This window comes from Dunckerocampus dactyliophorus, chromosome 21 (genome assembly GCF_027744805.1).
Source record: "Dunckerocampus dactyliophorus isolate RoL2022-P2 chromosome 21, RoL_Ddac_1.1, whole genome shotgun sequence".
NCBI lineage: Eukaryota > Metazoa > Chordata > Actinopteri > Syngnathiformes > Syngnathidae > Dunckerocampus > Dunckerocampus dactyliophorus.
Genome location: NC_072839.1, coordinates 11,937,791 through 11,965,257, shown reverse-complemented (window position 1 = coordinate 11,965,257; position 27,467 = coordinate 11,937,791). Strand labels below are relative to the sequence as shown.

At 43.4% G+C, this 27,467-nt stretch overlaps 1 protein-coding gene across 8 annotated transcripts in view; it reads right to left on the bottom strand.

Moving 5' to 3' along the window:
* The window catches only part of sulf1 (sulfatase 1), an 80,577-nt gene that overhangs the window by 26,172 nt on the left and 26,938 nt on the right, over positions 1-27,467 (bottom strand). For 7 of the 8 annotated variants that reach the window (XM_054764984.1, XM_054764983.1, XM_054764988.1 and 4 more), the window contains exon 3: positions 10,169-10,338. The gene's annotated coding sequence lies outside the window, so the exon portion shown is untranslated. Of the gene's footprint in view, positions 1-6,632; positions 7,065-10,168; positions 10,339-27,467 lie in introns of those variants that run through there. The other variant, XM_054764986.1, reaches the window with a different exon arrangement.

Sequence of the window (27,467 nt, the reverse complement as noted above, 5' to 3'; positions counted from 1 at the left end):
ACTCTCACACGCGCCCGAGCACAAACACACACAAAAACCTCTATGCAAACAAACGGTCACACGCAGAACCTCTTAAGACACTCGCGCTAAAACCCATTTCTGTGGAGGACTTCCACAAAATGGTGCACACTTCCCAGACACAATATCTGGACAAAAACCTCACATGTATTCCTGTCAAGCTGGAAAAGACTTGCTAACTAGGGCAGTGTTAGAAACACCTAAAAAAGTCACTTTACATGCCAATGGCTGCCAGTGATAGTCACTTCATGCCAATTAAAGTGGCAGCGCGGACAAGAAGGTTGATTGTGGAATCTGCTACAAATCCTGTGTCACTGATACGGTTGGCTAAAATGCTATCAATAGCTCCACTGTCTGAAACAAGTCAGATGCCAGGGATGATTAAATGCCACACGCACGGCAACCAATGGGATATGGCCGCAAGTGCGAGGAATGACACGCAGCTGCTGCCGCCAACAATAGACGTCCCCTTGAACTGTGGTTTACCTCTCATCCTTGGGCCCACCTCTTACGTTTCAACTTATCAGACTAAGGTTTCTGTGTGTTTGCCAACAGTGCTAGTAGGTCATTGGATTCACATGACAATGGGTGGAAGTCTCACAGGTCCCACAATAGGGTAGTACAAGTGTGTTGACCAAAACCGAACTTTGATGGTGGAATTTAGAAGCCCTTTTTTGTATCTTTAATGCTAAAGAAAGAAGCTCACTAACATTAACCCGACTGACACACAAAACGTCCCCGTCTGTCTTTAAAGTGCTATTCTGTACCACCCACTTTTTACATATACAGTCGCCCCTCGTTTATCACGGTTAATTGGCTCCAGGCCCGACCATGATAAGTGAATCTCCATGAAGTGAGAGTCCTCATTTATAAATCAAATATTTTCGTAGTTAGCGCATAGCAAACCTGTTTACAACCTTCTAAATAAAGTTTTATAACATTAGAGCCCTCTGGAGTCAGCGTCACATTCATATTACCCAATATAGTAGTTGCAGAAAATAAGCATTTTAAGACAAAAGAAAGACTTGCGCTTGTGTGTGTTGCAGTAAAAGTGTTCTGGACGAGGGGAGGACAGGAAGTGACGGCAGGGGTTCAGAGTTGAGTGGATTACGGCAGCAGTACAGCCCATGTAATTTTTAGTAAGATTATTATGTTATTATTGGGGACGTGTAATAAAAGCCTGTTGTTCCAGTTATCAAGTCTGACGTTTCAGGGCTCCAGACTACCTTTTTTTTTTTTTTTTTTTTTTTTTAACTAGAAGCACAGTAACACTAACTTACAATTTTAGGGGCACAAACAGAAAATTTAGGGGCGCACACCAAAAGTTGCGAAGTTGCCAAGTGAATATTCCCATTTCCTTTCATTTTCACTGCATTACTGATACTGGATATAAATACTCCAACAATAAATGACAACTGTGGTCTCCATCTGTCCATAACTCCAATATTTCCTCCTCCTGTCCTTTTGTCTCCTTCCTTCCTCTTTATGAGTTAGTGTGGGTTGACAAACTAGCTCATTTGTGTGTTGCTGTCAACTCCTGGAATGAAGTCAGCAACACAAAATATTCAATAAAACTAAATTGACAAATTAACAGGTAAAGTTGAAACTTCTGGAAAAATAAATATGGGACATCTTGTTGGCAGGACCAACAAACCCAACTGTTTTTTGTTTTTTTTGGCCTTTAAATGTGTGAAACAAATGTACTATTTGACAAAATGGGATTGCAATTAAAAATAATTTCAATCTATTTCTTATAAAAACCTTTCCTGTTGAATATAAACGAGTATAAGTTGAGTGTCCAGGTTGACATTTTGGAGTCCATGGACTCGACTACACTGACAGGCTTTATTTTAAGATGTGCAGCGAAGCCCCACTTTTTGGTGGAAGGCGTAAACACTGGGGGTGGGGCTCATGTGCTTCATGGTGGACTTTCACCTGCTTATATTTCTGCTGGCAAGTCTTCCACTTTCCGCAGCTTCACTCTATTATTTAGTACGACAACACTGACAGCAGCTCTTTGTGCACACAACATAATAGAAGAGTAGCTGCTTGTGTAACCAAGCAGGGGCAGCACTGTTTGACTGGCTGGCACTTGTGCCCCTCCAGTTCGGGCCTCAAACCACACACACCCCGCTGCACCCTGACCGTCCCCTGAACCAAGTGGTAATACGGCTTTGATGGCGGCTTGTTTAACCCAACCTCGGCAACCTGAGGCTACCCACACACACTGCGGTTACAAGCGAGAGCCTGAGGGAAGTGCAGGGGAGGGGTGTGGGGGCTTTCACGGCAAGGTAACAACAGTCAGAGTTGGAGTCTGGTTGTGATTGGCCTGCATATTCATTTCAACAATGGCCAAGAGGCTGCATCTGGCGTGGTTTCTGTTCCGTCTCGGCGGCAGTCTGCGCATTTATCAGCTGTTAAAGAAAAACAGCAGACAAATGAGCCAAAAAGAGTGAAAAATTGATCCAGGTATCCCTTGAAGTATCTGCGGAGTGTTGCCAAAGGCTGGATCTGGAGGTGAGGAGGTTCACATTCCCCAAAACAAGTCAAACCCAAACCAGATGCCACAGCGCTGTGAAATAAATCACTTACGGTCATTTCATTGCACCTGCACTCATTCCTCCTGGACCAGCCCATGTCTATGGTGGCCATGTTGCAGTGTAGAACGAGCAGCACCTTAAACCCCGCAAAACCTAGGACACACTTACTTCGCCCTCTCAGTTTCAGAGGGGAACGTGATTATGGGAAGGCTTTATGTTAACACTGAGGCTTGTCCAAATATTTCTGTAATCCCAGGGAATTTGGCCAAGTACTGAAAAGGGCCGCTTTACACTGAGGAGCGCCTGTGTCAGGGTCCGCCGCCACCGCCGGGCCAAGGGCAGCATATTGCACCCAATAAGGCCCCCCCATTAGACGAACTGAGCAGCCTGAAGGGGAGCTCTGTCCTCATGCACTGAGCTCTGGGCAAAAGCTCAAACTCTTAACTCTGCTGACCGACATCACTAAATTTGTGTCGGGCTCCAAAACAAATCCAACAACAACCGAGCGTAAGATGGTGGTGGATTTAAAAATCGACTTTTGGTCAGCGATACAAGCCGTAAAGCACATCATCTATGGGTGATTCATTTGCTTCTGCGGAACATGCCTGGCATCTTTGTAAGCCAAACTGAAAAAAAATGGCCTCACTTGAGTGTAATGTGAACCTGGAGTGGATGCATTCATGGCTATCACTGCCCGTGGGTTTTTCCTGACCAGGTAAGAGGGCCTCTGTACTGGCAAGGCTGCCAAGGCCATATCCCCCCGCCCACCATCACGGATGCGTCTTAATGTGTAGTTCAATGAATCCTGATTCAAGGACACTTCAAAACGAGGGGTGGATTTAAGGATTCAAGAGGGGGAAGTAGAGTGAAAACACCTACAAGGTCATAGGAGTGAAAACCTCAACTAACCTCAACTCAGTAAAAAACATCTTTTTTCTGTATTATTTCAATTTTATGCTTCCAAAATATTTTTTTCCTATCTGATGTTTTTTCTTGAAAGATTACCACTTTTTTTCCTGAATATAATAACTTTGTTGTAATATTTTGACTATTCTCATAAAATTACCGCTTTTTTCCCCAGTTTTGGCTGTTTTTTTTTTTTTTTTAAAGTTTTCCTGTCTAATGAAATTTTTTTTCCCTGTACTATTTCAATTTTATGCTTCTAAACTATTTTTTCCCTAACTGACTTTTTTCTTGAAAGATTACCACTTTTTAAAAAAAGATGCTTTTTAAAGTTGTAATATGAGAAACAAAACAAAGAATGAAGATGCAACTTTTGTAAAATTAGGTTGGGAAAAAGTTATATTAGGAGAATGAAATCAAAGTATTTGGCGAGGGGGTGGGGGGGGGGGGGGGGCATAATGACAAAAAGATTCACAAGGATATCGTTGAAATAAAACAGTGTGTGACTAAAAGCACTTGTAAACTTAAAATTCCAGCTGATTTTGAACGACACACTTCCAAAAAAAACACAATTGTGGGACCTGAGACAGATTTAAAATTGGTGACTTTTAACAAAACTGGCAACACCAACAAAGCCAAGCCCTTTCGCTTGTCAACTGTACGCACACAATACAAGCCAAAAGCAAACACTCTTGTTAGGCCTCCTCTTGAGCCATGACTGGAAACCATTAGTGATGAATAAAATACAACACATTTATAATTCTCCAGCCACTTTGGCAAAAGCCGCACTCCCATCACAAACAGTCTATCAGCCTGCAAGCAGCTCTGGAGAGAGTCAGAACAAGAAGGAGCTGAGCATGTATTGCTCTCACGGGTGGCTTCCTTGTCGTTACTGACATGTCGAATATAGCCCCAAAATAAATGATGGGCTTGAACCACAAAAGAGTGATGGTTAATTGCTTCAACGGGTTTCCAGTGAGGTAATTGTCGAGAAGAACGCGATTGACTGCTTTTCCATGAATTCAGCAGCAGAAAGTGCACCGTCTGTACCATTTTCAATAGCCTTGTGCCTTGAATCCAATTTCTAAGCATGACCAGTAACAATTCATTAGGAAAAACTGGCTAAAAATGACCTTGCTGTGATTCCATGTAACACACACACACACGTCATGTTAGAATGGTTGAAAAAAATGCATCATCTCCACTAACAGCTAAATTTCCCCTGCAGTCACCAATAAAGTCTTATCTTAATGACAGTATTCAAGTAAATGTCAAGCTAGTGAGGATGATTTAAGGTTATAATACTGGCAGGGGAACATTCTTCTTCCTTCAGGCTATTACCCATGATAGACGAACCCTTGCAGCCACTCCACTGGTGGCCCAGAACTTGGGAACCATAAACATTTTTGCAGCAAATTCATAGAGTGCAGCGATTCCCAACCACTGCGCTGCCACACATGACTCATGTGCCGCAGGTGTGCCGTGGGAAATGATCCACGCATATTTACTGCAAATATGCTACGCAGAGTGACAGGATGAACAATGAAATGCTTTCCCACTAGATGGCGGAAGGTGCATAATTAACTTGAGTATGCACCTGCCACCATTCATGCAGCAGATTACGTCATGGCGAACCCGCTGTCATCATGGCCGAGCATTTTTGCAGTAGGTCCTTAAAAACAGCAGTGTTCCTGTCAAATAGAGGGACTTTGACTACCATTTTTGTAGTAGATCCCTAAAAACAGCAGTGTTGTCATATCCAGCGTCTGTTCTTGGAATGGGTCCTTAAAAACAGCAGAGTGATCCTGCTGTAGACAGGATCTTTCAGTAGCTTTTTCGCCATATGTCCTTAAAAACAGCAGTGTTTGTGTCATATAAAAGGATGACTTGTGTTTTCATAGTGGGTCCTTTAAAAAACTGCAGAACGCTCCTGCTGGATACAAGATCTTTGCCGCAGTAAGTTCTGAAAACCAGTGGTCCTGTCATATAGAGGATCTTTGACCAGCATTTTTGCAGTACATCCATAAAAAGGTCAAATAGAAGATCTTTTAGTAGTGTTTTTGCAGTATATCCTTAAAAACAGCAGTGTTTGTCATGTACATGATCTTTGAGTGGTGTTTTTGCAGTGGGTCCTTAAAAACAGCAGAATCCATCTGCCGGATAGAGGATCTTTGCCTAACATTTTTGCAGTAGACCAACTTAAAAACGTGTTCCCATCATTTAGAGGTTCTTTGACTGTTTTCAAGAGACTGCTGCGAAAATGCTGCTGTGATGCACAGGATCTTTGACAGGCGTTTTGCACCTGGTCCTGGCAACAGCACATGCTTGTCACAAAGGATCTTTGATTAACATTTTTGTGGTAGGTCCGTCAAAAACTGCATACTGCTCCTGTCATACTGAGGATCTTTGACTTGTTTTAATTTAGGACTGTGTTTACCTTTTCTTGTGGTAAAAATGTGAAGGTACGGCACAGCCTTGCATTGTCTTTAGAAACAAAATAAAAATAAGAGTGGAGAAAGACAGGTCCGGCTGTCTGGTCCTCAACTTTGTGAAAATGTGTCCGTCGGCACCAATGAATTGCATATCCCTGCCTGAGAGGAATCCACATCACCAACACAAGCATCAGTTTAATATTCGGTTCCCTCTCATGCGAGCCAACTCCTTAAAGTCATTACAAACAGAAAACAAGTCGAGTGCGAGCGAGTTTCTGGCAGCTCAGCCGGCAAAGTGCGTGAAACTCAAAACCCCCGACTATGCGGAGCATGTGTAGGCATATTCTCGCTCCAACGCCGCGCACCACAGGCAGCGTGCGTGACCCTGGACGCCATAAACAAATACGTCCCGGCGGCTGCGGCGTACCAACGTGACACCGCTCATAAAAAGGGATTTGTCCAATTGCACCTGTGCCAGTTCAGCATTCCCCTCTCTCCACACCCCATGGTCATTCATGGGGGAGGGGGGGTATCATATGCCCACATTACCAGTTAGTCAGAGTTAAACACAGACAGACATGTAACCTGTAATTTGTATACAGGGGGAGCTCGCTTTTCCATTGCCTGTGGCTCAGTGTGTGGCTTTCCAAAGCATGCTGTAACCCCATTTGTATTTTAATTGTCTCACAAATAAAATGCACTGAAAACGATCAAAATATGCTCATTAAAAGAAGCTTACCCCTCCAGACGAGTCCATTGCTTTGCATGAGAGCCAAAGAATGCAGTCACTGGATCATCCCAAAAAGCTCTGCTGCAGACAAAAAAAACTCTGAACTTGCCGTAGGGCCGCAGCTCAGGTAACGTGACGCTGTCAGTCTAAACACGACGCCGTCAGGGAATCCTGCATCCACACACAGATTAGCGCCGATGCAACCGGAGGCTACTAGAAGCACATGGCCAAGTTTGTAACACACACACACACACACACACACACACACACACACGCACGCAGGCAGGCAATGGAGGGGAGTGCTGGCAGAGGTTGAATGTGTTCACTCTCTGCAGGGGAGAAGCAAAGAAAAGGAGCAAGAGAGCTGAAACAAACGCATGCTAGCGTCTATTAGTCCAAGTTGTGGGGCGGGATGGAGGGGTGAGGAATTCATTCATTTACACTCCCTCCGTCTTTGAACCCTTTCTCCATCCATCCCCGTCGCTCCTGCCCTCCCACCCCATTATCTCCATTCTAGATAAAAGCAAAGGCCCCCCCAGTGGCGGCACTTCTCTCCAGCCACCCCCCCAAACCAAAAAAATTCCGACAGGCTTGCTTAATTGTACGTGATACAGACAGGGCCCTTTCTCTTTCAAACCTAAAACAGATTGCTTCTCCCAGGGGAGGGGATTATTAGACAAGAGGGATGACAAAGCACGGACAGTGCAGCCCTCTGGGGGGGGTGGATGACGGGGGTGGGGGGGGGGAGCTTGTGCATAGCCTGTGTGCATGTGTGTGTGTTTCTTTTGTGCAGGTCACAAGAAGATTACGTTGGCGGTCAGCACACGTGCCTCAAGGTTGAGCCTCCATCACAGCACATCCACATCGGTGTGCTTTCACACCTCCTCTTCCTCTTCCCCCCCCTCCCCTCTAGACCAGCCAGGCTTTCATCTCTGCATCCCTGTGCAGTCACACTGCGACAACAAGGAATCAGTCATGAAAAAGTAAAGGCAGAAGTAGCTCCGCAACGCATGTGACGGAAGGACAGGATTCCTTCCAGTGATGATGTTTGCATGTCCTGACCTTCGCCGCTGCAATGAGGGGCTGAACAAACACTTGGGGGGGGGGGGGGGGGGGGTTATTGTGAGCTTCAAAATAGATCAATGCCGCATGTGGTATGTTTACCCCCGGAGATGTGTTCTAAAATAAAATAAATGAAGACGCTTCTCTAAGTTTTGCATTTTTACAAGGCAAGTGTTGAAATGTTGGCCATTTTCCCTAATAAGACTTTAGTACGGGGGGGGGTCCACACCTCTTAATAGTCACTTTGACGATGATCAAACAAGCAAAAACCAATCAAAACAATGTTACATATATAAAGAAATACATGCTTTGCATTCTATTTGTAGTTAGAGCAGAGAAAACCCCGTTTTTGTTATGTTTTTAACATTATTATTAAATAACCCCTACTGTCACCTTCTCACTCGTATTACCCAATAGAAGTGTCCCTGAGACATCACTAAGACTCATGTTCATGTGCGTTGCTGTAAATGTGTTCTGGCGTTAGGGAAGCTGCGGACAGGAAGGGACGCTGAGGGTTCAGAGTTGAGTTTTCATTTGCGGGGGGTTACAGCTGCAACAGTAGCATCATTGTGACATCATTCAAACCTGCAATAAAAGCCTGGCGTTCCGCCAATCAAGTCTGGTGCTTGTGCATCTGACCGAACATTACAGTGACATGACTGACACCTAGTGGCCAGTGCAGACTACTACACACCATTGCGATGTCTTTGAATGCGTCTCTTGTATTTTAGTTCGCTTAGCTTTTTTTTTTTTTTTTTAAACTTGAAAATGCTTAATATAAAATGATAGTTTTAATTTAAAAATTGCTTAAATATGCATATTCGAGTAATAGGCCATAATAAAGCACGAAACAGCATGCTGTATTAATATATTTTTGAAAAACAGTGATAGAGTGAAGCCACAAATTGAAATTGGAAGCACGAAGTGGCGAGGGATTACTGTATTAGCCGCTTCATTTAGATTTATTGATTTATTTCATTTGAGTTATTCAGTTATTCTCTGCTTTTTTTTGTATTTTTAGGGGAGGCTGAGGGATGAAAGTTCCACATAAAAAATGGGAGCACTGATTTTTCTTTTCTGTATGCACCGTTTTATACACAGCATTGCTGATGTTCGATAAACTATGCATTTTTTATATATATCTTATTAAATTTATATCTTATTATTAAATAAGATATATTATTATTATTAAATTTTAAAAATGAGTCACAGGCCACAAATGGGCCCCATGCCGGACTTTGGTAGTATTTCAGTGGGAGGGAGGCTATAAATCCAATTACCATTAATCTATGCCGGTTTTGATGGCCCTAGAACCAAATTTTTCGAAGAACACTTTTGATTTATTCTTACATGTCACTCAAAAAGTGATCCAACTCCTACACATCAACCTGACAATACATAAAAATACCTCCACTGCGATGGGTCCAGCAGAGGGCACCCTTAAAGACATCGAAGCGTGTTTCTGCCTTTTACCCCGCAACATAAACATACTGTACACGCGGATCTCCACCTAGGATATACAGTATATGCTGCACATTCATTCATTCATTCATTCATTTCCAACGACTAGTCACAAAAACACACAGGTCACATCATCACATTATTTGTCACTGATGGGACTCAAGGACTGCCATGTCATGACTTTCCACACACAAATGGAAGGATGGCTACTGGAATAAATGTTAGTCTTGGCAAGTCGCTAATTATTTGCAGCAGCTGGTCATATTTATAGCACGCTGAAGCTTCAAGTGTTTCCCTGCAGTCCAAACATAATCAAAGCTACAAGAAGTTGTTGGGGGTGCAAAATGCATGTTTTTCACACCGACAACAGGCTCGAAGCCGCAGTGATCACAGCCGATTGGAGGTTAAGTACTTCAAGTAGCAGGCAGGAAGTGCAGCTATGGCTGGTTTACCAGGGTCAACACAGGCTCACACAACAGCAGCTTTCACCCGCGCCGCGTCCACTTTTACAGCTGCACCATCTCCATTGAGAATGCACTCTCACACACACGCACACACTGCCTGGAGCGGGATATAAATACTATACATCATATTCCCGCTCCTGCTGGCAAGCTTCCCTTCTGGAGTGAGGTGTGCATTCCCTGACTTCTCTGACAGTTCATCCGGAAGGCAGCTCTTCAGCAGCTCATCCATTTAGCGAACACCATGTGCCAGAGCTGCACTCTGGATTAGATTTATGGGGAAGACTGCTTCTTTTCCCCCCATTTGAATTTCCTATTTTTTGCGGTAAAAATCACAGGATATACAGTAGAAATGCAACCCTGTTAGACTTTGCCAGAAGAAAATGACATTAATGGAATGTGCTGCCTACTAATCCCTTGAGAAGGAGGAATTTGCAAGAGAGGGAATTCCTGTCATCCGGGGGGGGGACACTATGAAGTCCTGCGCACATGAAGGCAACACTACAAACTATTGCAAGACACACAACACACAAATGAATGCTACCAGAAAAGTAAAAGTACCTGGCAGGCAGCGTCCTGGCAGGCAGGCAAGGCAAGGAATCCTGCGAGTGTTCCCTGCGCTCATAGAGGAGCTGAAGAGTCAAGGGGAGGTGGACCACACAGCTCCTAGAAGACAACCTCTCTCCTCTAATCCCCTCTCCGATGTGATGACACCCTCCAACCTCCACCATCTGTTGAAACACGTCCCGGAGCAGTCAGCACACCGCCGCTGTGTCAAGAGCCCCCCCACCACCCGGCTGCCCAATCACAGGCCGGCTGCTGGGTGGCTCCTCGCTGCCAGGAGGCAGGGACAAGGACACGGTGTAGGGGAGACACACACACGCGCGCGCACACACACACACACACAAGTTGGAAGCAAGAAAAGCCCTACTATTGGTAACCTGAGAGGGGGAGAGAGAGGGGAGTGGAAAAAGCACGAATGGGAGTGCAAAATGAGAGTGTGTGTGTGTGTGTGTGTGTGTGTTTGGGTAGTTGCATGTGAAAAGTAAAAGTCAGAAAAATGAATGAATTAGTCATATACTTAAATAAATGTTGCCTCATTGTGACTGACAGAAACTTAGGGCGTCTTCACATGAAAACAAAAATGTCACCTTCCCAAAACCTGCTCTAAAAATGTCACATATTCAAATGTGTTTCCACTTTAAATGAGGCAATCTTTCAAGAGTATTTCTGCCTGAAATATACAGACTATATTTGGGGGAATTTAACACTTTAAAAAGGCCAGTATGTTGACATAACTATGTTGTTTTCTTGGATACAAAACCTGTATAATACATAATATAATAATATATATATATAATATCATACAAGCATTTGCTTATTATTTTCTCATTAGGCCTGGAGATGGGTCACTGACTAGCAGCAACATTGTTTTATGTTCTACGGTGTCAGATCTTTAACAAAAATGCACACTCTAGCTCCTCTGTCGCAGTCCCAAAAAGTGCCGTTAACATATCTTAACCTATTTTACCATTTTACACAAATCAGTCTACTAACTACTAATGTCTGAAATATACATAATTATTTATTAAATATAGTATCACACTTTTCATTAAAAAACAAAAAAAAATCAAAATCATTTCCATAGAAAACATTTAAAGGAGCCTTTTTTTCTTTTTAATGGATGATTGGCAGCAACACTGATGATTGTTGAATTATTTTTTCAGTGACAGTTTTAACGCCCGCACTCGGGACAAAGAATGTCAGCTTCTCAGAAACTGCGGGAAATATATCGAAACATCAATAGTGAGACACATTTCAGTAGCAACGTACCCTTGCAGAACATACTTTAAAAAGAAGGAAAAAGAGTAAATTCCAATGGGAAAAAGTAGCACCATCTGGTGGACCAAAACATTTGACAGCCAATAGTGCAAATTGAAATATAAACATTTTATTTTAAGACCAAAAAATATGGCATTTTCAATGGGACATCTTTGGTCATGAGGAACATGTCACTATTTGCATAGTGCTGCCATTTTAGGCCAATTTATGGAGCTACAATATTGAAAAAATCTACATATTGTGGCAAATTGCACCAACACAGCCAAAGACGGCTTGAAAAACCAAAAACTGAATGGCACAGAATGTCCTAAGGATATTCTAAGGGTGCAAATGTTATTGTAGTGTACATTAGCAGTGTGGGAATTAATTCTTAGCTGCATTGCGATGCGGACATTCATAAATGTCAATGAATGCTGACGGGGGAAAAAAAAAAACGCAACAAAAAGTCGTAAAGCGGAAGTGTCACCCGGATAGTTTATGGTGGTGCAGCTAAGTGTGAGACGCTACCAGAATGGCTGGACGTAAACTCCGACCCGCTGGATCTAATGTGAGCGTCTGGAAGCACTTTGGCTTTCAAGTAGTTGAAGGTAAAAATGAGCTGGACAAGAGCCGGACAACGTGCAAGCTTTGTCATACAAGCTTAAAATATTTTGAGAACACGACAAATGAGAAACCACATAGCACGTTTCCACCCGAACCAAGAGGAAAAACAGTCAACTGAAGTTGCTGCCAACCAGAGAACCATCAAGCAGGTGATAACTAATTTTCCACCCAACTCGGAAAAGTGTTTCTGTCTGAAACACTTCTAGTGCAAAGGATGTGTGGTGGTATTTGGTTGAGAAGCAGGGTTTCGTGCTGTGCTGCGCACTTTGGAACCTTGATACAACGTCCCATCGCAACGTCATTTCACTGACACTGCAATTGTGAATAAGGGCAGCCTAGTTTTTTTGGTTATTCATAGTAGACAGACGTCGGCAAGCATTATCTTTGCATGTGACCTGCAGGCACAGAAATGTACATTTTGTATGAAAGCTGTTTGACTTTGCTGTAAAGCAAAAATATTTTGTCAGAGATTCTATGCTCAGGATTTTAGTTTGAACTCAGGAGTCTATTATTTGTGAATAACGGGAGATTTTTTTATGTTGGTTCCCCAGAATATGCCGACGTTTGTTAATTTCATACATGCTGCTACTGGCGCACTTGACTTTTCCTGTGCAATGGGAACTACAGTATGTTGGCTGATGTAACCTTCCAATTATCACAAGATAATGGAAGCAAATTCATCTGTTTACTTTAATTGTGGATCTTTACACATGCTTGTTTTAGGAGTACACAGTGAGTAAAAAGAAATTACATATAGGAAAAAAACTATGCATAAAATGCACAATATAACTATTGATCACAAAAAGATGCATGGATAATCATTTTATCATGGCATCGCAGGCCTCTGAATGGCATCCAATGGTGAGGTGGCCAGACATTCCCACCCCTGGTGTATATACTGTATGCATTCATGCTTTTACATATTTGCGTTTTCAGAAAATGCCGCTGTCATGTCATCAAATGGCCAGAGCGACACCAACGGCTGGTGCAAACGGCCCCTTAGTATGTGGTCTGACTAATCAAAGTGCAAGGCAATAAAAGGCTGCGTTGGCTCCACGGTGGGAATGCTGCTGGCACTAAACTGTTACATCTGCAGACAAATGAAGCAGGAGAGCAGCAGCAGCCCTCACACCTCCATGCGATAAATCCTTACACTCCCACGGTTGCATTCCTGGCCTTCACCACCTTATTGCCTCCAGTCAAAGAGGAGGGTGGGGGGTGGAGGGCACTAAAATGACAGCCCCCCCCCAAAAAGGGGAAAAAAAGGACAGGATGTTGATAAGCAGATTGCGTTTAACACACAATGAGTGGTGCATTTCCTAAATTAATCAGTCAATTTTCAACCCATTCAAAGCATAATAAAAGCATGTTTGTGGGGGCCTGATGGGGGGCATTAGGTGAGAATGCTGTCAAATTAATCATTTTGTTGAAGCACTGTCCTACTCACTGGGCCATTAAAAAGGGATTACGAGACCCTGATGATACCCGAGCGCAACTTCAAAGGCTAATGAGTTAATACCCGTTTGATATCCGACGGCATCACGCTGAGTTAATCAGAGGTGCGACACGGCAAAGAGAGGTTCTTCATTTACATCCTGCGGGCAGCCTTTGTGACAGACAAATGAGCTAAAACATGTTTACACACATCTTATCCAGGTGACCTCCAAGCATTTCAACCCATATTAGCGGTGGAACGGTACACGCATACGCCACCGGATGTTGCCGTACGGAACATTCGGTTCCAGTTCGCACACAGTATACACACTGGGTGAAGAGCAGGAAGTGGATTATGCTCCTGTGTGGGTAAAGGCCGAAAAGACTGATTGGTCATCTTTTTTGTTGTTTTTTTACATTACTTCCTGTGTGTATACACGACCTGTTCAGAGGCCACACAGCCCACCTTTGCTAACGCCTTCGGTTCCATCTCCAGTAACACCCTCCTGCTCTGAGGAGGAGTAGGAAGAAGCAGATCTTATTTCATCCTATCCCCTTCTCCATGTTTGTCATTGATAATGCAGCCACGCCACAAGTGTTTTACATGCGGACTCTTGCAATATTTCACTTGCGTATATTTCATCATTCACATTTTGTTAACTTCCGGTGTGAAAGAGAATGGTGTATATAAAAAAAATAAATCAAGAAGCCAGTAAGAGTTAAATAATGACAGTATAAACCCGGTGCAGTGTTAAAGAAAGGAAAAAGAAAAGATTAAAATGGTATAAAAGTGCAATAACAGGAACACATTACTAGAAATATGCTAGTGGAGACATAAATATTACTAGTATTTCAAGTAACTTGCACAATTTAAAGTCATTTTTGTATAGAAATTGAGCAGTAATTTATTGGTAATCAAATTAAATGTTTCTTAACATTGCTGTTATTGTGGAGTTTTTATTGTCTATTGTTGTTGACTTCCAGCTGCATCAAGTCTTTAATTCCCTTGAAGCCGCAATGATGTCATCTTCAATATTTGTCCAGTTCCTGACTAAAGTACTTTGGCGTCCTCCTGTCCTCCCATTTAACTTGTCGATTTTGCAGCTGGCGCTCCAATACCTCTAATTTTCCACTGCTTCATTTCTTTATTTTTAAACTTATTACACAAAAGCTAAGCAGTTTTATATCCCCTACTGCAGGGGTCCCCAACCACCAGTACCGGTCCTTGGGTGGGGCCGAACCGGAGTGCGGGAAGCTTTCAGGTGCAATGATAAATAATAAAAACGCACTTGTAAATAACCACTTCACATTTTAAGTAAATTCATATAAATTTTGGAAATAAGGGCCATCATCATATTTAAAAAATAATATACAGTTACAAATCCCATAGTTTTGGCATGCATATGTTTGTTGCAGGCGGCGACCCGTCCCACTATGTTCAACGGTCCCTGACCGCACCACCGTGCATGTGCTAACTTTCATGCTGCACAGATAGACTACTATACTGTATTTTCTGTTTTTCTTTCACCTCATATTTGGTCTCAAATGCTGATACTATGTGGGAATGCATAAAAGTAAGTTTTGATGACTTATTGAGTGCTAATGTGCACATTTGTCTCAAGTTAACTCATGTTAGCACACTGCCTTGTACCACACACGTCAAACAGCAACGTAATTACAGTACGTCTCTGAAAAACAAACCCCAGGCTTGTACTGGTGGGTCTGCATTCATTTTGTACTTCTAGTTTGGTGTTATTCATGTCTTAGTTTTACACAATACATAAGATCAATTAGATGGCTATAATCCGAGACGCATACCCATTGATGGTTATGGCGTACCATTACACACCTAGCGATTCATCACCCGATGTTTAAAGTGTAAATAGATGTGAGTTCTCAAGGCGGTACTATGACTCCTATGAGGATATTGGATTAAACCAAACAAATCCCATTTTCAGCGCTAATGCGTGAAACTTAGTCCAGCTTGTTCCGATGTTTGAAACAGGAGCAACAGGGAAGGAAGAGACTCAGGGTGGAGGGGTGTGAGGGGGTTTCTCAAATTAGATTAACTAAATTCACAAAAGGGGGAGTACCACCCTCGCCCTATACCCCCCCTCCCTGCATGGCCAACACACCTCCAATGCTCTACCCCCCCCCCCCCCCCCCCCCCCCCCCCCCCACCCACCGGTCCCCTCCCGAGCTCCTCGTTCTCACGGCCGAGAGAGTTTCCAAAGCGCCTTCAGGCAGGCCAGGGGCGACCAAATCCCTGCGCTCTTTACTGGATTAAAGATGGCTGGCGCGCTACGCTGGGGGGGAAGCTAGACTGTTATTCCAGGAGCTGAGCACATCTGTAAACATCAGAAATCCACCGAGGTTATCAGATGCACAAAAATGCAGGGTAGATGAAGGGGGCATCCCAAATCTTCATTTACACAACCACAATGGCCGTGTGCAGAGGGAGGGGCGATGAAATGGCCTCAATTTATGAATGACTGATTGACAGCAGGGGGCTGCAAACATGTGGCGCCCACTTCTTCTAATTTCCATATCCTCTCACCATGAAAAGAAAAATCACTTCCAGTCCATCATGGGGGGAAATGATCAGGTCTAACAAGTAGCAGGAGTCCCTCATATTCAACCTTCCTTCCCTTGCTGCTCATCGCCAGGTTTCTGCCTGCAATGCAATGAGAGGCCAGTGTTGGGGGGGCTACTTGGTTCACTAGTCCTATTCTCTGCGGCTGAACGACAACAACAGGGGTGTCATAGCTGTGGAACCACGTCTGCTTCAGGCCGAAGCAGTTTTGGAATTAAAAAAAAAAAAAAGCAGCATACTCCATGGTGGCACCCAACAAAAATACAGCTGCAGGCCAAAAATGGCCTCCGGGCTGCAATTTGGACACCTTACGGTGTTGAGGGCTGAATGGGTGTCATGTGGACTTCCTGCCAGCGCAAGCACAGCTGAGATATGGGGACAAGTGACGGCAGGGGAGCAGGAGAGGACACGCACAGTTGATCATGAATGTGCACGATGAAAGAGGAAAGGGGAGGACAGACGGGAGACATGAATACAGTAGGGACAAGCGGGGGCCACCGGGGTCAAGGAAATAAAAGAAAGCAGATAGAAGGGGAAGGAGCGGGTCTCTGGGGTTGAGGTGAATGTGCCGCACACACGCACCCCGCTGTGCCATGCATATAAAAACCGTGCGTGCATAGCGCCATGCGGGGCAGCATGTGTCAAAATAAAGAGTCACCTTCTTCCAAGACTTTTTTGTGTGTAAAAAGTAGAATACCAAATCACAGCAAAATCAGCCTATTTCAACAACCCGAGGGCCGGCAAAACTAGCAAGTGATTGTGGTTTTTATTGAAAATACGGCCCGAGACATGTAAACGGCCGATAAAGGATTTTTGACAAACCGCCGCAATCCACTCATTTGCACTTTAAAGTGTCTGTCAGCTGCCACAATAGACATTAAGGTAGACTGTAAAGCCAACACACCACCGCATGATGAAGCAGTTAACAGCAACCCGAGATCAATCAGTAAGGTAATAAGATTTAGGAGGTCTCAATGGTGACATCTTCAGCAGATGTCACCTCACCAGCCAGGCTGATTGCATACAAAATGCAGGTTCTTCTAGCTCTGACCTGCATGTCGCATGACGAAATGCACTAGGCTCAACTAAAGTTCGGCATTAATCGTCCCGTGTAGCATTCATGATGACGTTCTGTCTGATTCCCTATGGAAAGAAACAGGAGAGCAAATCATCGACTGTACAATTGCTAGTCAAAGACCTTCTGCACAGGAATGCTTGATTATGTTTGCAGTAGCTTGCTAAAAACGGCAAAGCATTCCTGTTAGGGATCCACAGATGTTTTTTTTTCAGGGCCAATACGAATTTTTAGTAGTCAAGGAGCCCGATAACTGATATTTGGCGCCGATAATTCATTTGCAGTAAAAGTGAACACAGACTCCAACTATTAACTCAAATTATTTTGCTTATTCAATGCAGTACAATTCCTCAGAGTACGGCAATGACCAGACATTTACTTGGTTGTAGTGTGCCGTGAGGATTCATGCACGAATGCAAGGTGTGCAAGCATATTGTAGGAAAGATGCTCAGTAAAAGCATAAATTAAAATATTCAGCATTCATAGTCTAGCTAGATCATTTACTGCAAGCGAGCAGGGCTGCCACTTTTGTTATTGGGCTCAGTAGCAGTAAATACGTGGAGCTGTAGCTGTAAATACGTTTAACATTAGAGCCCTGTCGACATGAAATAACACCCCTATAGTGCCTTTTACACTCCTATTCATTTTTTTCACCACATTGCGCAACTCTTATGATGCAGGGACTTGAGACGGTGGCTAGCAAGCTAGCGTGCTAACCAGTTAGTCTCAAATGCATTTCTTAAAAAACTTCCAAAACCCTACCACTTAAAAAAACACTTCAAAACAGCAGAGCACTCCAGTTTTATGGATGATCTTTGACTAGTGTTTTTGCAGCAGATTCCCAACAACAGTTAAAAACCCTGTCATATAGAAGAGCTTCATTTTGCATCAGATTAAAAAAACCAGAAAAACGCAGGCGCTCCTGTGGTATGGAAGACTTTGACCAGCAGGAGCTCCTTATAAAACAGCAGAGCGCTGCAGTTGTATACATGAACTTTGACTAGCATTTTACAGTAGTTCAAGAAAAACAGCTTCAAAAAACTCAAGTGAAAAAGCACTAGAAATGCTTCCTATAAAAAGGCACAATTAAAAACAAAAAGCATTCACTTTTCTGACCTTCCAGTATGTAGAAAATGCAGAGCTTCTGAACGAGTGACAGACCACCCAGAGAAACAGGATTGAGACCCTCAACTGGTAGAGAAGCTGAGAAGTGTTATAACATGAGAAAGCCATCTTTGTCCCTGATCCGGTAACAACACAGGATGACAAAGTGATACAGGCTCTGGCCCTCAAGCGTCAGTAAATGTCTGGGAACCAGTGCAGGAAGATGGAGGAGATAGGCCAGTGAGATACACATCACTCTCACTGGGCCAGGTGAGAAGATGAAAGACAGCGACAGCCACTTACGGACGCTGTCTGCAAGGCGAGCCTGGAGGGGACGTTTAGACCGCAAACTAACTGAATTCCGCTTGTAGGTTGCGTTGAATTTGTGAAACTAGCTAACGCCTTTCATCAGCGTGCACCAGACAAGAACATCACATGTGAGCAAGGCTGTAGGAACCTCCACACTGCGAGTGTCACCATATTGGCTAAAACATGGACAAGGGGTAGGATTAAATAATGATATGAATGACATCATTGTTAAACTTGTTGGAAATAAACTATACCATCAGCAAAGTGGGGCCACGACAGACGTCACCTATCGTATGAAAATCTCTTGAACAGAGTCCCCCTGTGGACGCACGCGCAAACAATCATGAGCTGCGACTCCACTCCGTCTCTTGGCTAGCCAAACAATCTACTCCACAAATGTTCGTTTACATTTTCCCATTCTGTGTGAAAATCCGGCCAGTTCCAAAAGCAGTAATTGTTGCCTTAACCTCAGCGTCCTGCTCCTTCCTGTCTCAGAGGATCTCATCTTCACAAGGAAGTCAGATCGGCTTAATCCCTTCAGGTGAGAAGGTGAGTAGCAAGGGGGGAATAGAGGAAAAGCTGCTCCTGGGAAGGAAGGTTCACATACGCCACAATGTACCAAATAATCCCACAAAGCATTCCGCCAGGAGCCTGTGAGGAAGTCGAAGGATTCTTGCTGGGTACGTTGGTGGTACTGATCTCCTCAGAGGTTTTAACTGTCCCCTGGCAGCACAATGAGGCAAAGACAAGGAAGATCAAATTGCTGCGTGTTGACATAGTCGCTCTATGATCCATCACAGCATGAAAGCTCTGCTTAATGAACACTTCTCATGTACCTTTGGCCACACAACAGTGATACCAAGCGCAATCAGCAAAAAGCCAGAAGGAACACGGAATCTGCGGTGCAAGTGAAAGGATACCAGTTGTAGAGCATCGGATCTCAGAACATTTAAAACATTCCTGCAAGAGTAAAGAACCAGATGAGCGCTTGAAGGCAGAGTAAATAGTCGCCCGGGCCAAAGAGCCGCACCACAAAGACCTCGGCCAACGCTCAACTGGCACACGTTTTTACACTCATTTTGCTCACCGCTTTTTAATCACTACAATTCAACGCTCCGGATAAACCAACAAGAATGAACACCGGAGCAAAGCTTGTTTGCTCCCGACACTCGCATGGATTTCTGTCCGCCGCAGATTCAACACGCTCTGTCGACCAGAGAAGCCACCGACAAGCGGCGACGGCTGCCAACAAGCTGGACGTACTGCAAAGACAGAGGCCACATACAGCACTGACCAGAGCTTGACGGATGACGTGTGTGCGTGAGAGAGAGAGGGAGGGGCATTCATTGAAAATAAGTCGCTGCACTGCAAAAGAAAGTCCCCAAAACAGGTGCAAATTCTTGTGATGCCTGCTTAAGTTTGAATACTGTACCTTTGTGGTCTAATAACCTGAGTCAACCTGCCTTTATGTCAGCTTCGTTATTTCACAGTTCCGACCAATATATGATCTTTTAAGATAGGATGACACTGGGCACAACCACCAAGTATTAATGACATCAATACCATCAATATAGCGTGCATGCGCGTCTTCCAATGAGGACTTTCACAGCTGATTTTGATCAGTTAGATTGTGTCTATTATAGATCGATTTCCTCAAATGTTAATGTTGAGCCATGTGTCAGTGAATATCGTGACATTGCAGTCTAAAAGTCTCTTGCTGTGGGTGACCTGGAGTTGAAGCGCGTCCATTTCACTCACCAAAAAGCGAGGGAGGGAAATGCTCGGTAAAAGAGAGTCTGTTTCGGTATTAGTTTGAGCATAGCTCACATTCCTCCGCGCCTTCCTCACCGTTGTTTACGTTCGATGTCGCATGAAAGCACCTCCGCCACGGCTGGGTAGTGTGTGTGTGTGTGTGTGTGTGTGTGTGTGTGTGTGTGTAGACTCTGGTACTCGAGAGATCTCAGGGATGAGCACAAGATCGGTGATAAAGACGTCGCCATGTCTGAAGCTCTTGACGGGTGAAAGGACCGACGCTGCTGTACCAACAGACCCAATATGGATGCGTTACCACAGGTCTTCTGTTAACACGTCATTTTCAATTCTTTAACACAAATGAGCCTGATTTTATATGAAAAATCAGCCATTTATAACAAAAACAAACATTCTATGTATGGATGGATGCTCAGCAGCAGCCATGGGCACCCCCATGTAGTCAGAATGGTACAATCTTCACCACATGACATTTTCATACGATTCGACAGCGAGAATGATAGTGGGCAGACTCCTCCCAATGGCACCCCTAAGTATGTATAACATCAATGCAAGTCAGAGACAAAGATGAACTATGTTTGTGCTTTAGTCAAAGATCTTCTACACCACAGAAGCTCTCTGCCATTTTTAAGGATATAGTGCAAAAATGCTGACCAAAAATCCTTACCTATACGCCAAGAGTGCTCTGCTGTTTTTAGAAATCCATTGGAAAAATGCTAGTCAAACATTTCTACTGTGATTGCTTTAGTGATTTTTGGAATCGACTAGAAAAATGCAAATCAAAGATCTTCTCTAGAAGAGTTTCTTGCCGCATTAATGACATACTCCAAAAAAAGCTCGTCAAAGATCCTTTAAAGTGACAGGAGAGCCTTGCTCTTTAAGATACTACAACAATTCCAGTCGCAAATCTTCATGACAAGAGTTTCCTGCTGTTTTTAGGAATATGTTGCAAAAGCTTGACTTAAAACACGAGCGCTCTGCTGTTTAAGGATTTACTTCAGAGACACTCTTCAAAAGATCCTCTACATGACAGGAGTGCTCTGGCGGTTTTTAGAATCGACTGCAAAAAAAAAATAAAAATCTAGTCAAATATCTTCTCTACAAGAGTAGCTTCCTGCCGTTTTTAATGATCCACTTCAAAAACGCTAGTCAAAGATCCTCTATGTGACAAGAGCACTGTGCTGATTTGTATCATCTCCTGCAAAACTAGACTAGTTCTACTTCTATACTTCTATACTTCTATACTATGGCATCTTCTATACAACAGTTGCTTCCAGCTGGTTTTAGGACTCTGCTGCAACAATGCCAGTCAAAGATCCTCTATGACAGGAGCATAGTGCTGTTGCGAGTCCTAAACTGAACACGCAAGCCGGTCTGGAGTAATTTAAGGGCCAAATTTGGCCCGCGTGCCGCCAGGGCTGCTTTCAGAGCTTCAGGAAGTTTGTGGCTGTGTGGGTGGGTGAGCAGTCATTTGAAGAAAACCCCCCAATAATCCAATTAAGCACATCATTTCCTTTCATATGCAGGACTTGAATCAAGTGTCCAAAGGCAGCCAAGTCGGAGAAAGTGAAAAGAAAAAAGCATGGATAGAGATGGTGGGGGGGGAACAGAGGTTTTTTTTTTTTTTTGCATACTGTTCAGCTGCCGGAGTGAACAAAGCATTAGGGGGGGAAAAAACATCCATCTCTGCAAATAGTGTGTTACATGGGAATGAATATACATGTATGCGGGGAGGCGGGGCTTTTCCCCAATTCGTAAGTGGCTGTAGCACAGGGGTTCCACTGAGGGACACATTGTCAAAATCTAACAGTCTATTCTTTTTTCCCCTACTAATGCTGTTTTTTTTTTGCCATTTTCCTGTTTATTTGTATTTTTACAAGATGACGAGGGCCAACAAAAAATGAGCGGCGGGTGACAAATGTCCCTCGGGCCGCATTTTGGATACCCCTGCTCTACCACAAAATGAGTGACCAGAAGAAAAATGAAATCATTGCTTTGTTGTGGTTTAAAATCTATTTCCTGTATTTGTTCTCGTGTCAGGAGGACACAGTCATGAGCTTGGTGCAGCAGATACAGCAGTGAAGGTAGACGGACGAGGCACACTGGAGAAAACATTCCGTAAAGGAATTCAGAATATCCTGTGAGTAAGAGCTTATCATCCCTCTTGGGGCGAGATCACAGCCACCATGACGGAGTCAGAAACAAAAGGACAGGGCAGCGCTGTGTTGTGGGGAAAGATTCCAACTATTTCACCACAGCAGCTTTAAAAAGGAGCTTGTTAGCACTTTTAAGGACAAGCGAAACCTACAAGGACAGCAACTGTTTACAGTGACATGAACTTACATTTGTGGCGCCCCCTATGGGTTGTGCTCAAAAGACTGGCTAGCATACATGTGATACATACTACTTGTACATCCTCAGTTTTAGAATCATTAGACAAACGATCATTGACTTATGGGCAATTAGGCGACCCCTCCAACACATTTAGGTTGATGTTTTCCCAACCAATCCTCCTCAAATTTTACACAATTTTGTGGTGATTCGACTAAACACCCTAAAGCTACAGTGTGCGAGAAATTTCAAGTCAATTTGACATACGCAATTTGCCGTGGAAATGAAGCGTGAAGATTCGTTTGCGGTCTGTTTACGCATAAATGACGCACTTGGCATGCAGTTCCTGACCGAAAATGGTGCGCATTGGCACGAACCGACCGCGCTCCCGCACGACTTACTTGCACCTTGTCCAGTAGTGTTTATGTCTAGCGCACGACAACTGTACGCGCGACACGCATTGTTCCCGCATGGGCGTGCATTGTCACCACCACTTCCTGCATCCATGAGGCAGTCCTGGCATTATTTGGTCCCGCTGTGGCCCTCGTGACGCCACGCAATAGCAGGCTTCACACCTATACCTTCATTAATTCATGTTGAGGAATAAAACCTAACGGTCATTATTTCTCAAAGGGCAATTTTGTTTCCAGAGACTTGATACTTCATTTTATTTATTGTTTTTATTGCGTGTGGTTTTTATTGGAGTTTTTTTTCTTCAAGTAGTAACTATAGCTGTCAGAAAAATAATAGCAAAGGCAGCACAGCCAGGGTGCACGAGGCAAATTTTCACCCTTTTGCGTGCAAAGGTTCAGGGCTAGTTTCTTCATTTCCTCACATGACTGTAAATCTGCATTTGTAACTTTCACACACATTGGAAGGAGCCCATTTAAAGAGAAAATAAACCGCAATATTAGTTGGACATCTAAGGCTTGAGGGCCAGAAAGGGACTTGTTCGGAGTCTCGTCCAAGACTAAGGCCAAATAAATAGATTTTTGTTGCCATCTTGCTACGGAGGATGAACCTAGCTGCTAGGTCCTACGTGATCGTCAAGTATCCCGCCTGCGGGCTGCTCATGATGAAGACGTTAAATCACCCCGTCAGGCTAATGCATTGGATGAACATGATCGTAAATTTCCGCCAGTGTCAAAAATATACATATTTAACATTTTTGCCTCAGACAGTGTGTGGAAAGTTGAACTGCGAAGGGCTATGCACTACGTGTTGAATGTATTTATACAGATGGATGGTAAATGGATTCATTTTCACATACTGCCCAGGTTGTCAAGTGAAGGGAGCACACTTAGCCAAGACACTGTCACATAAAACTGAGCGGCCTGACTCATGTTGATAAAGTGCATGGCTATAATGTTTATAGAAAGGAAGGAAGGTAGTAACAAAAAAATGAGTCGCAAGGGGAAAAAAAAAATATATTAAACAAAACATCAAACTCCGTTTGTGTTGGCCAGGTGAAAAGTGGAAAAATGGAGGGGCTCAAGTTTCATCTGTGAGCTTTCATATCCTAAAAAGAAGCCCGCTTAGCTTCCTTATTCCTCATATCCTGTTCTTGCACAAGGTCAGCTGAGCAGAGGAGCCGAGAGACATCAGTCACAATGACTTGAGTTGGATAAATGGTTTGGGGGGGGGATCATAACATGGATCGTGCTTTTTCCTGTAGCGACGGAAAAATGAACATAAATCAGCCATAATCACAAACCGGGACGCATCTCAGTTTTAGTACAGCTTCATGTTGTGCACAGTAAGAGAACAAAAAGTAAAACATGACATTTCTTCGCTTTAATGATTTTGTGAAATGAACTGCTGAGTGCTAAAAATACAAATAAAATTCTCATTAAAAATAATGTATCATGCAAAACAGTTTGTTTCTTTTTAGGAAAGTGCAACGATGCAGACGACGTAGGTGCCATAGTAAAAGCTCTGTTTTATTTTTAGTACAGGAAGGTTCGTTATTGGCTGAAACGTCATGTGACCCCAAAAGCAAAAGGCATGAGGTCAAAAAATGGTGAGTCTTTTTACTAAGAGTCACACAAAGTAGAACAAAGCCTACAAAAGAGGGTGCAGCAGGCACCAGCTGAGCTTGGCCTTCAGATGGCAAAAGGCACCATAAAAACGTATGGTGATAAAACAAAGAAACAAAGAAGAGCAGAGGGCCAGCCTGGATGGCAGGGAAAGAGCTGGCCAACCACTGCACGCAAAATTGGAGTAAAATAGTTGCAATCGTTGGTGCCGTTAAAATGGTTGTTTGTGCTGTTTTAGTTGTTGAGATTGTAGTCAAAGTCAAAGTTCACCCAGCCACCCATTTCCTCCGAATTAAACAAAATTAGTCACAATCGTTTGTGTTACGTTTGTGCAATTAAAATGATCGTTTGAGGTAATACTTGTGATTCAAGATTCAAGTGTTTGTTATGTCATAATTGTCATAATCAGCCCCACAAAATGCTCAGAATTAAATCGGGTCAAATTCTTTTTCTCTTCATTTGTGCGGTTTTGTGCTATTAAAAATCGATTGTGCTATGTTAGCTCCAGCCGTCGCGTGACTATAATGCAAGGCAGCTACGCTACCTGCCTGTCACTCAATATCCATGTACCAAATTCAGTGTGCCTCTGCACCAAACCAAATATTCCGTACTAAAAAAAATCTGCTTACATGTACATGCACTGTACCCGTTACGCCCCCAAATGAGCGGGTTTCATTCCCTAACAGATTGTGCACTCTCACGGCCCTGCCACGGAAGTCGGCGTGCAGCTTCCGTCTGATTGAGGCTCGTCTTTGCGCATACGCCGGTGAGTGTGTCAGACATGCTGAGACCGTACGCCAAATCAAGACAGATAAAACACATTGAAAGCTTTATGGAGCCCTTGTCACATGACTTACACAATAGCTGGGCTCACGCTGGAACCACAACTGACTGGATATAAAAGGGTCATAAATAAAGTGGGGCTATGACTTAGATGAGCTTACTCGGGGAATGCAAAACATCTTTCTGAAGCCTTCCAGGTGGAAAACTCAGAATCACTTGCAATTCTGTTCCCATAAATGCCTCCGCCAATTTCTAAAAAAGGGCCACGATCCGCCAGCAGTGTGGCGGCTTTGCAGAATTACTTCATGTTGCATGAAAAGACCTGGAGGAAGCAGTCCTGTTCTACCTAAATATCCCGCTGTTCCTCTCAAGATAGCCTGACCCCGACTGCTTTGTATGTCGTCAGGAGCTGAGGGAAGGGGCACATGACCTTTGACCAGGGTTTGAGAAGTCACCAGGTCAGGGATTAGTCGGGTATGACACTTTGGTCGTGGACTCTCACTAAATCCCTGTTTAGTAGAAAGTGGAGGAAAATGCAGTCAGGGAAGCCACAATCTCTTTCAGTGCGGAAGATTGATGAGGGTTCAAGTTTAACCTTCGCAGATGCACTCAGTTTTTCCATGTCCAAGCCATCTTGGTTATGTTGAATGAATATGGGGGAAATTTGCCAGACAACAGTCATTTTTAAAACATTGTAGAACGCGACATGTTCTAAAATGTCTCAATGAAAACCATTCAAAATGAAAATGATTTCACATTCATCTTAAACTCATGCAATCCTTTAAGATTTATATTTGGACTACGGACCACGTACAGTGAAACCTTCGTTTCTACATGCCAGAGTTTTTGTATGATTTGTAGAAAAACTTTGTTTTCATACAGTATTGCACGTAACAAACTAGTCCATTTGCCCTGTACTGTATCGTGCCCACAAAAAGCAGCCTACACGTTGCTGATTCACTGTCTGTGCATTTTTTATTGCTTGTGACTGCTCAATAACCCACCATGGGGCCAAAGGAAGTTGTTGCGAACATTTGCTAAAGGTGAGACACACATTTGTATTCCAGGATGTACAGGAAGTCCGCATCAACAATAAGTTCCATCCATGTGTCAATGATAATTGTTGAAACTATATTCTCTATGAAATGTATTTTTTGTTCAAATCTGGAATGGGTTCATTGGTTTTTGCATTATTTTCTACAGGGAAAATTGCCTCTTTTTGCAGGTTTCGGTTTTCGTCAGATCTTTTGGAACTAATTCATGATGAAAACTGAGCTACCTCTGTATTTAATTTTCGTATTTTTCTAGCAGATGGCATGACTTTCTCACCTTTTAGTGCTTCTTGTGAGTGTGACCTGCTGCGGAAATGAAACGTGCAGTACAAAAACACACGTTTGAAAACTCATTTGCCAAAAAAAACCCCAAAACAAACGTGTCACATGGTGAATATATATAAAAATGAAAAAAGTAGTCCAAATTAAAATCTCAACATAAAAAAGGATTGCATGTGTTTATGTTAAGATAAATTTGATGAATCTGACCAGCCGTTTTCAGGCTATAGAAGCCATAATGTCTTATTACATTATGCCTGCAGACGTGCTGTGAATAAAAACCTGGCAGCAGATTTTCCCATGTGGTATTGTTTGCAATACATTAAAATGTATGAACATTCAAATAGAAGCAAGCTGTGACCACAGTACAAAACACAGGACCATACAGTATGCATATGCAACAATGACAACACACCTCTGCCGCTGTTCATTGGCCGAAGAAGCAAATGTGCCGCTTGGCAGCATGCAAGACGAAATAGCCTACAGGGCGCCAAAAGCGTCCATTACACGATTAGCTGAAGGAAATAAACCACGTCTGCAGAGACAGCTGTACTAAAATCAAACGTATAAGGTAACACGCTGCTCTGTTTAACGCCCGCTTGTCTGCTTCCACAAAAACAGGTAAGCAAAAACGTGATCTTGATTGCCG